Source organism: Delphinus delphis, chromosome 3, assembly GCF_949987515.2.
Source record: "Delphinus delphis chromosome 3, mDelDel1.2, whole genome shotgun sequence".
NCBI classification, from domain to species: domain Eukaryota; kingdom Metazoa; phylum Chordata; class Mammalia; order Artiodactyla; family Delphinidae; genus Delphinus; species Delphinus delphis.
This window is the reverse complement of record NC_082685.1, coordinates 33,525,093-33,535,123: the sequence shown is the minus strand read 5'-3', so window position 1 is coordinate 33,535,123 and position 10,031 is coordinate 33,525,093. Positions and strand designations below refer to the sequence as shown.

The 10,031-nt window shown below is 40.9% G+C and overlaps 1 non-coding gene across 1 annotated transcript; it reads right to left on the bottom strand.

The window, feature by feature from the left end:
• Window positions 1–8,189: 8,189 nt before the first annotated feature.
• Window positions 8,190–8,262, bottom strand: TRNAK-CUU (transfer RNA lysine (anticodon CUU)). The gene has a single exon. It is a non-coding gene; the product is annotated as a tRNA-Lys (tRNA).
• Window positions 8,263–10,031: the final 1,769 nt, after the last annotated feature.

Below are 10,031 nucleotides of genomic sequence, written 5' to 3'. Positions count from 1 at the left end.
TATTCCTATCTATCTCTCCTACAGCACTATTTCTTTAAGAGCAATTTTGTTCTCCCCTGCATTCTGAAAATGCCATGGCTTTGCTTAATAGATTATATTTTACAATGATTAAGAGCTCTGACTCTGGAGTCCTACTGAGTTTGGTTTACATCCAGGTTCTGTCTTTTGTATTGGTGTGACCTTGAGCAAGTTATTGAATCTCTCTAAGTTTCAGCTTTCCCATCTTTGTAAAGAGGATAATAATAGTACCTGTTCTGATAAATCAAGGCTATTTGGTCATGTCAGCATCCACATTATGGTTGCTGAAGCAAAAAAGGGGATGTGCTAGCTAACCTGTCTCTGTCTCTGTCTCTGTCTGTCTCATCACCATACTCTCCAGGAGTGGTTAGTTAAGGTATGACCTCGTTGCCCTCCTCTGATTGGCTGCCTCTTTTAGCCTCAGTCGTAGTTTTGCATACAGGATTTGTCCACATAGCAGAGAAGAAGGTGTTGCCATTCCTCATTTACATTATCTAGTTCTTTCACTTGAAATTTAAACAATGTACTGATTTTTTAAAACGTGGTAAAATAGTCTAAGTTAGTTCTACCTTGGTCATATCCCCACCCTGGACCAATCACGTGGTCTGGTGAGGGGACGTAGAGTGTTTAGATCGTTCTATTTGCCCTCTTAGAGCTATGGTTGTGATGTATGGGACTGCCAGTCCCACGGCTATCATAGGATTGGAGAATGGGAGAAGCAGGTCCGCAAAGGAATGGGATAGCATAGGGTGTGTTAGCAGACAAAAAATAAGCAACGCCTACTATTTTCCTCATAGGACTATTGTAAGAATTAAATGATAGAAATTTTTTGTACCGTTGATATACAGTAAGTGCTCAAGAATAAAAAGAAAAGAAAAAATGTCTTCCTAGTATTGTTATTCATTGGAATATTCATTGGAATTGGAATATTTCTAGGCATCTTGCAGATATCAGTTGCCTTCTGAACTGTTGCAGTTAAACAACCTCTGAGTAAGCTTATTTTAAACATCTAGGAAAGAGTTCTAGGTAGTCATGGGATAAGAGATGAAAGTGAGCCATCGTTACTCTTCACAGGAATTAGCCAAGAGAAGGGCATTGGGGGCTGGAGTAGAGGAAAGAGGCCTATCTCTTCCCATTAGGGATTCTTCACAATAAACGCTCATTTCAGTGGCAGCCGTAGAAGTATACTAGCCTTGAATCTCTGCTGCCATTCCCAACCTCTCTTCAGAGTCCAATGGTCAGTCTTAAACAGAGAGTGACATAAGACTGTGGTTCCTCTCTGTTTTCTTTCTTCCCTACTGGTTAGTCTGCTACCCCTGGATTTTGGTCCTTTTGTCTCCTCAGGCTTGGATTTATCTTGGTGTAGACTTTCCTTTTACTCTGACTCTGGTCATGCAGACATAAAGCCTAATATTAATACATAATGAGAAAAATGGAATTTAGTTTAGCTAAATTGGTATGTGTTGTATTGTTGAGACTAAAAAAAAAAAAGGCTGAACCTTTTGACTTGGAACCATGGAAACACTCGTCTTATTTAAGCACCATCGACTTAAAGTTGAGGCTTCCAACTGGCATAGATCATCACAGCAAGCAGGTGAATCTATTGAAGTAAACCCAATTTTTTCTTAAGGACAGACATCAGGAGCACATAAAAAAATCATGTGCACAGGTTGTATTTTAGGGGGTAATTTTCCTTGATTATCAGCAACATTTTGATGTACTCATATCTGGAACATCTATGAGAAAGAGTTCAAGTGAATAAATAGTTTCTGCATTTCATGATATGATTTTAATTCTCCCACCTTGGCTGCTTAGGGATGACAGCTTAATCTGATATCACTGGAAATAAGAAATAGCTATATTTCCGTGATCACTGAAAGTTCAAATTGGATTGTAAACTCAGATAGAGCTGACCTGAGGCTTATCAGAGCTGAAGCAATGGAACTGCATGAGAACAGAGAAGATTTAATCAGAAAGAAAATTCTGCTTAAGAAAGTCTTTGCCCCACCAAAAAAACACTTGAGCTTAGGAGAAAGGAGGACAGGAGATGAGAAACAGAAAAAAGGAACATTTCAAACATTTTTTTAAAAATAGCACTTTTTCCTCCTGGTAACTTCCCCACTTAGGTTTGATAGAAAGTAATCCTGCATGTTCCTCAGGACATCTCCTGGAGATGTTCTTGAAGCAGGTGGAGTAATGGAGATTTGTTTTCCTGCCACACTGGAAAACGGCACTGACTGATGATATTGTATGTTTTTGTTTGCCATGCCTTTTTGCAGCTGACTTGCCTTCCCCTCTCATGGTAGCTGGCTGCTTTATTTATAGATGTGATTTTTATCTTCTCTTATCCTCATGGGGCTGTTTGGAGAACCAAAGGAACTGTTATGAAAGCAACTCTAGGGAAAATAACCAAGCCTGTAGTACTGCAGTGATATCCTGAACTCACAGCCCCTTTGGAGGTTGGTGTGTTACTGAGGCCGAAGTGCATGTACATCACCCAGTTCCGAGTCTATTCATGGCAGACAGATGTGGGCATCGAAGCTGTTGCTATTGGATGATTTTTCTGCTCAGGCAGAATGACGTACTGCAGCTAAAGCTTTAAATTTAGCAAGTAGGATGATTGTTACTTCTCTAATGCCTCTGATTAAGGTCAGCAGCAGATGTTACTTTGGAGCAACTAAGCTTGCTTTCATGAGCAGATGACATGGGAAAAAAATCATTTTTTTTCTGTCTTGAAAATGGGGGAGTATCAGAAGGAAAAGAGTTATGTACAGATTGTATCAATTGTCTAATGCACTGTGACATGTCACCCCAAAACACAGTGACTTAAAACAATACCCATTTATTCATACTTTTGCAATTTGGGCAGGGCTCAGCTGGGCTGGCTCATCTCTACTATGTGTGGTTATGGCTGGCCTCACTCATGCATTTGCAGTCAGCTGACTGGTTCCCAGGGCCTCTTTGACATGACTAGCAATTGGCTGTGTGGCTTGGTTCTCCTTTGCATGGCTCCTCAGCAGGATAGCCTAGGCTTCTTACGTTGCATTGGCAGCCTCCCAACTATATAACATAAAACTCAACCCTCTTAAGACATATTTCATCCTGGACCATTTCCTATACTTCCTGAGAATGTGTCACAGATGTTCTCAGAAGATACCCTTCCATTGAAGCTGTGCTGCTCTGCCAGCTGCTGCAGTGTTTGTCTACCCTTCCATTAGTTCAGCTAATGGTTCAGCTGCCATTGCAGGTCTCTCTTACTGTATATCTTCCTCCATGCATTCGACCCTCATGTCCCCAAAGCAGTGTGGCTCTCTGGGGCAAGGCGGGAAAATTGCTCCTTCCCTCTCTAGACTGCTATTTTGGAGGGGCCCCCAAGCAGGACTGCTGTGTTCTCAATTTTGCTCATCTTTCTCCAGTCTCTGTTGTACTTCATCCATTTCAGACATGCATCCAGCATGGGCTTGGCTGGGAATGGTTGGATTTGCTCAAGGGCATCACACTGAATGAATCTAATGACATTTTATTTGACTAAGCCTATCATGCCCCAGTCTTTTTATTGTTAGGGTAAATTCTCCTGAGGTCCTGATTTTCCAGACAGCCTCTGATCTTTATATAACTGTCCAGCTAGGACCTCTACTTCACTAGCACCATTATCGAGTGAGGTTTGTCTGATTTGAGAGGTAAAGACATTAAGGAAAGGAAATGGGAAATTCAACTGCCTTGACTCAGGCAGTCACTGCAGGTTAGGGTAAAAAAAGAGTGAGATTCTAGGGCTCTATTTAGTCCATATCTCACTTGGCAAAGCCTCCTTATCCTAAGAAATCAAAGGCATCCTGTAGGGGTAGCAGCGAGATACTCCATATGGCGCTCTGCTCTTTCTCACCCTTTTAATTTGGCGCATTGTTCAATCTTAATTTGCAATTGTCACAGCTGTGATCACATTCCCAAGTTCCACCAACTCCCAAAAGCCTTGAATCTGAAACCTTGGTGGTTTTAATTTTATTTTTGTTGAGAAAGGTTATGTTGTCACAATGGGTAAAACTAGCTCTTCAGTGAGGGAAAACATTTTTTTGGGGGGAAAAAGCTAATTCTGATTTTGAATTAAACCTCAGAATGGGCTGCAACTGTGGAACCTCAAGTTCAGGAGAGTTGACAACTCAGCTATAATCAAGCTAACTGAATTGGACAGAGCAATGTGAGACATAATTAGCAATTCCATTCAGCGAGCTGTCTCCTGAAAAACTTAAAATACCTTCTAGGCCTCATGCATATTCAGTGCCTCATTTGCTATTGTTTTTATCCAACAGGTTGAAATTCAAAAGGAAAGAATTCTGAGTTGTCTGTCTCGCTTTCATCCTCTGCATTCTCCTCTCTTTTCAGCAGCTCCCCCTCCCCAAGCCTGTCCCATTTCCATACAGCAGGTCACCCCAATGCCAACTGCACATTGACAAATACAAAATACTCTGAGCACGTTTTTTCTCTTGCTTGTACGTTTGTCAACCTTTTCTCTCAGTTAGATAGACCGAGCAGGTACGTTTGCCCTGGGGAATTAGGCCCATTTTGTTGTTGTGGTCCGGCTTCTGTCGGGAACTCTTTCTGTCCCCTGGTTACTGGGTCATGAGTGGGTCTGTGCTGAACTGGAGATTGATGATCCCACACTTTCCCTCCTGATCTCCATCCACCTTGATGGGTTATGCTTTCACTTTCCTTGATGTTCCAGGTGGCTGGGCTTTTGCCTGGAGGATGTGAAGGGAGATCAGAAGAGGCAATGAGAGGAGAGGGGGAAAAAATCATATCTATTTCCATGTGTTCACTGTGTCCCCTGGTTAGCTGAGCCTGGGAGTTCCCCAGTAGAAGGCTGTCTCCTTGGCACCCAAAATGTGTAGGGTGTGACTCTTCTTCTGGAAGGACCCCTGAGGAATGATTGGTTGTTTGGAGAAGCAATATAGTAGCACGAAGACAAGAGTCTGAGTTAGATCTAGAATCAAATCCTAGTTCTGCACTGTGTGGTCTAAGCTGTGTGGTCTTGACCAAGTTTCTTACCTCCCTAATCTTCAAATGCTTCATCTGTAAAACAAAGTTCCTAATGACCCTGTGCGTGGCTGTTAGGAGGATTACATGAGATAATGTACATGGAGGACCTAGCCAAGTGTCTGGCCTGTTATTGGTGCTCAAGAATTGTGTTCTTCTTTTTCAAGTTCCTTTTTTCCTTATCTTAGTCTTCATTTTCCTTTTCTTTCTGTTTTATTGTATTTTACAGTGTGATATCGGGAAATGTGAAATATGCTGCATTTTCAAAGAAATGACTCAATACTTCCAGTCTCTTTCCCTATAAACTTTCTAGCAATTAGTAGATGCTGATCTAAGTTTCATCATCTTTCCCCCCCCTCCCCTCTTAATATCTGGTAAAGGTGACTGGCCAAAGGCATACATTGAGTTCAATGAGAAATTAAATAGTTTTCTAATCTTAAATTCCTGGAAGCATCACCGTATTTCCTCACTTCAGAAGAGCCTCTTTCAGATTTTATTTTTTCCATCTGGGGAGCATTAGAATAAGACAAGTTTATTGGTAAAACTTCATGTTAAAATTTTCAATTTGCTGACCTAACTTCAGCAGAAGCTTTGATTTTCTTGTCTTTTTTTTTTTTAAACTGTGAAGTAGAAAGTTAAGGCATACTCAGCCGTGTAAATATTTTAGAGGAGGCTGAGATACACTCTAAATGGATTCCTGTATCGTATTTGATGGTAATTTTGGTAGTTTGGAATTTCAAGGGGAAATAAAAGAAGGAGAAAGGTCACCAGGGTTGTAAATCATAGGAGGAGAGTTGAGAACTTGTTCCTTTGCAAAGTCACATTTGCCATAACAGGTTGACACCTGAATGAGTTCACAGGATGAAAAATGGATGCAAGGACTGGATTAAGTAGAAGCATTTCTTTCCCTCTGCCCCTTCCAGTAGATCTTATACGTATCATACCATATGGCAGGTGACTCAGCCTTCATTAATTACCATCACATGCTGTCCTCTAATTGTTTTCCAAATAGAAGTCTTGTTTTGTTCAAAATATTGCAAAATACTTGAGGGGATGGGTCATCTCACATACTTACTTGGTGTGGCCTCCTGCAGCTCCTAACCCCATTCTGTGCATGCATTATTGCAACTTGGGAACAGGATGAGAGAAAATGAAGCCCTAAGCCTATCTCCCATCTGTGGTGTCCCTCAGTTAATGAAGATGTTAAGGGCAAGGCTGTGACTCACCGTGCTCACCAACAGAAGTGGATGTACAGGGAGGGTGAAGAGAGGCCAGAAGAGAAGCCTTTGAAAAGAATACGTTGAACTCCAACAATGGAAAGAGATGAAGAATGTCGTGAAGATGGGGAGAATGTGAAAGATGAAAGAGAACTGGGGATTACTCAGCTGCCATGGAGAGAATTTGGCTGTGAACAAGTTCCAAAACAATTTCCATGTCATAAAGGTGGGGAACAGGGTAGAGGATAATCACTGGAAATCACAGCCCTTTTGACTGAATAACCTCAGTTAGTTCTTCAAGATACCCTCTTGTGTCTCTCCAGCAGGAGCTTGATAATCAGTGCTTAATGAAGAATTGAGGGAGCCTGTATCCCAAAGAATGGGGATGAAATAGTTTCTGGACATTTGGAGCTTAGGGAGAGGTTTGCACACTGTTAACAGTGAAAAATACCGTCCTTTGCCTCCTTGAGCAAAAGTTCCCAGAGTTTTGAAAGGAATTAATCTGGTGTTTCTACTCTAACCCCAATAGAATCCTAAATCCTGAAAAGTCTCTGCAAAAAGTATATTTTGTTGACAGGTTATTGTATAGGGTATAACCTCCTACAAAAATCTTGTCTAAATCCACCAGAATGGTGAAAATGAATGATTTTGTCATTCAATGAATGTCAAAGTCATTGCTGTATTTGCTACATGGCCTTCGATTTTTTGCTTCTTTTTTCCCTTACACTTTTTTTTAAAAGCAGTGAGTCTATTGAGAAATCTTATTAAAAATCACAAACTGAACAGCAGACCTTTTTTTTTTTTGAGAACCAGAAACAGATTTTAAATGACAAAAAAAAACCAACTCCTTTAATCTTTTTGTAACGTCTTGACAGTTGTGCCAGAAGATGTCTGCTTCTGCCTTCAAAATATAATTGCTTTGGGTCTGAAACAATTCATTTCCCACTCTTTTTCCGCTACTAGAAATCCTTGCCCTTTAAGCTGGGTATTTTCCCTTAATTTTGTGGCTACTTTTTTGGTAAGGTAATGGAAAGGGGTAGGCAGCCAGGAGGCTAAGGAGACCAGAATGAATGTCGTAACACAACACTATGCCTCGTGAATGTATAATGTGAGATAAAGAGAGCATCTGTGAACCAAGGAAAAAAAACTGAAATATTTTGTCATAAAAATGAGGTTGACTGTCACAGAGTTGAAAATCTAGTGTCACCAAAGATATTTGACCTTTCTAAATCCATCAAAGCATCTTTCTATTGCTTTGTTTTCAATAACTCAAGTGAAGTCATATCATAGTTGAAAACCTTAGCAGTTAGTGTCTTAAAGATCCCAAATCTTCCTTGTATTTTCTTCAAAGAAGCATTTTATAAATATTGGAATAAGAGTGTCATCAGATTTCCATAAAATCCGCCTCTGTGGACTTTTTAGCACAAACATTTCTGATCTATAGAATAAACCTAATGAGAATCAGAAATAGGTGATCTCAGCAAGAAGGGAAGCTTTAAAAAAAAAAAAAAAGAAGGGAAGCTTTAATGGAGTGGGATGGGGGATTTAGGCATCAGTGAGAATCCATAACTGCAAAGCCACATGGTGTGTCCTAATCCCTAAACTCAAGCCTTGAATCATGAACGACAGAATAGGAAAAAAATAAATAAAGGGAAAAGAGGACGTGAAACACAGTCAGAGGTGTTGACCACGCAGTAAACCTGATAGTTTGGGCTTCTTGCAATGTAGTGTACCTTTTTTTCCAATATATTTGTCATTTTTTTTCCAAACCAACTCTGTGAGAGTAAGTGTAATTCATTAATTCTTTTATGACTCAGTTTTTAAAAAAATATTTATTTATTTGGATGCACTGGGTCTTAGTTGTGGCACGCGGAATCTTCCTTGCGGTGTGTGGGATCTTTAGTTGCAGCATGTGGGATCTAGTTCCCTGACCAGGGATCGAACCTGGGCCCCCTGCATTAAGAGTGCAGAGTCTTAGCTGCTGGACCATCAGGGAATTCCCTGACTCAGTTTTATGAATATTTGTGGCTTCTTTGCATCTACTCCTCTCTATCGCCACTAGAGCCTGGAAGAGGACTGTGCCATGCAGTTGGGGGACTCGTGGGATTAAGCAACTCAGTGCTGTCCACTTCTGTCCAGATGTGATCTGCTGGATGAATTGAGATTTGTCTTGTAGGAAATACAGGAATAAAAAGAGGGAAAAAAAGACAACCCCAATCCTCTGTTGCAGGACCCTTTGGAAAACTGTATCAGGCACACTGTTGCTTCCACTCACCTGGAAGCTACTTAGCTATAAGGGCCAGGGCAGAAATGGTGCATTTCTATGTAGGCAGGAACCAAGGTGTACTTGGAGAAGCAAGTCCAAGCCCAGGTTTTCTTCTTTCTTAAGGGATACAAGGATGAAAATCAATATGCATTAATCATGAGCACTTCCTGCGAGCTGGGCATTGTGCTTGACTGCCCCCCTTCCCCGCCCATGATATATGGTTGGGTCTCTATTTGATTCCCCAGAAAGACAGGGTCACCAGTAGTCTGGGGGAGGATCAGTTATCTTAAAATTAACTCATAGTTTACGCTATATATTACTGTGCTCTCTTAGGAGTTTCTCAATTGACGAGAACAAAGATTCAGTCTTACTAGCTGGGTCCAAGACCTAGAAGTAAGAAATTGATTATTTTTCCTTACATTTTCTTCCTCTGAGTCACATGCCCTGATATAATAAAGGTATCCCACCCCACCATCCATTCCCCAGGGGTGGTCTTTTTGTTTTTCTAACTCAATTCAGGACCTTATATGTCTTTTTCAAGTCTCTTAACTTTCTTTCACAGTCTCATTTCCAGGATGCTCACTATACTCCATTATTTTTCATTCCATTCTTCCTTCTTAGGAGCATAGCTCTTATCTATTTTGGTCTTTGGGAATGCTGGTAGTTTTATGCAAACCTAATCATCTTTCTTTATTATTAAGAGGCCTAGTATTTCTGGAGGGTCAGTTACCTCAACTCAGAGTCCATCTCATTTGATCCTAAACACAGCTTTGTGAGGTAGGTTGTACCTTCCTTCTCTTACAGCTGAGGAAACTAAGACTCAGAGTTAGATAAGTTGCTTAAAGCATGTGAGTAATACACGGTAGAGCCACAAGTTAAACCCTGGTCGCTTTGGGTCTATGTTCCTTCTATACAATGATCTCTTAAAATCTCACATTTATTGAATCACCTACTAATAGGTCAAGTACTGTGCCAAGGCTACTGTGCTGAGGAATTCTAAACTGAAGTTGGCGTAAGAATTGAAGACTGTTGGCTTCCTGAAATACTGTGATGAGAGAGATTCTACGGTCTTGTCTACACTCAGTGGGAAAGGATGCTGGGATTCATTGTTAATGTCTATCGTGGGAGCATAATAGAGTGACTTTGCCAATTATTCATCTCCTCTCACAGAGTTGCCCAATAATAGCAGGGGCAGAATGATAGGGTATTTGAGAGCTAGGGTTTGGACTGATACAGATCAGATTCAAGTCCTGATTCCACCATGTATTTAGGTGTGATGTCTTGAGGAAATTACTCAAACTGAGTCTCCATTATCTCATTCTTTAAATGAGGATGATTGTAGTACCTGCTTTGGGGTTATTGTGAGGCTTGATGAGACAATGCACTTAAGCACCTAATATGATGCTTAGCACATTAGGTCTTCTGTTAGAAAGAAATGTAATGGGGCTTCCCTGGTGGCGCAGTGGTTAAGAATCCTCCTGCCAGTGCAGGGGACACGG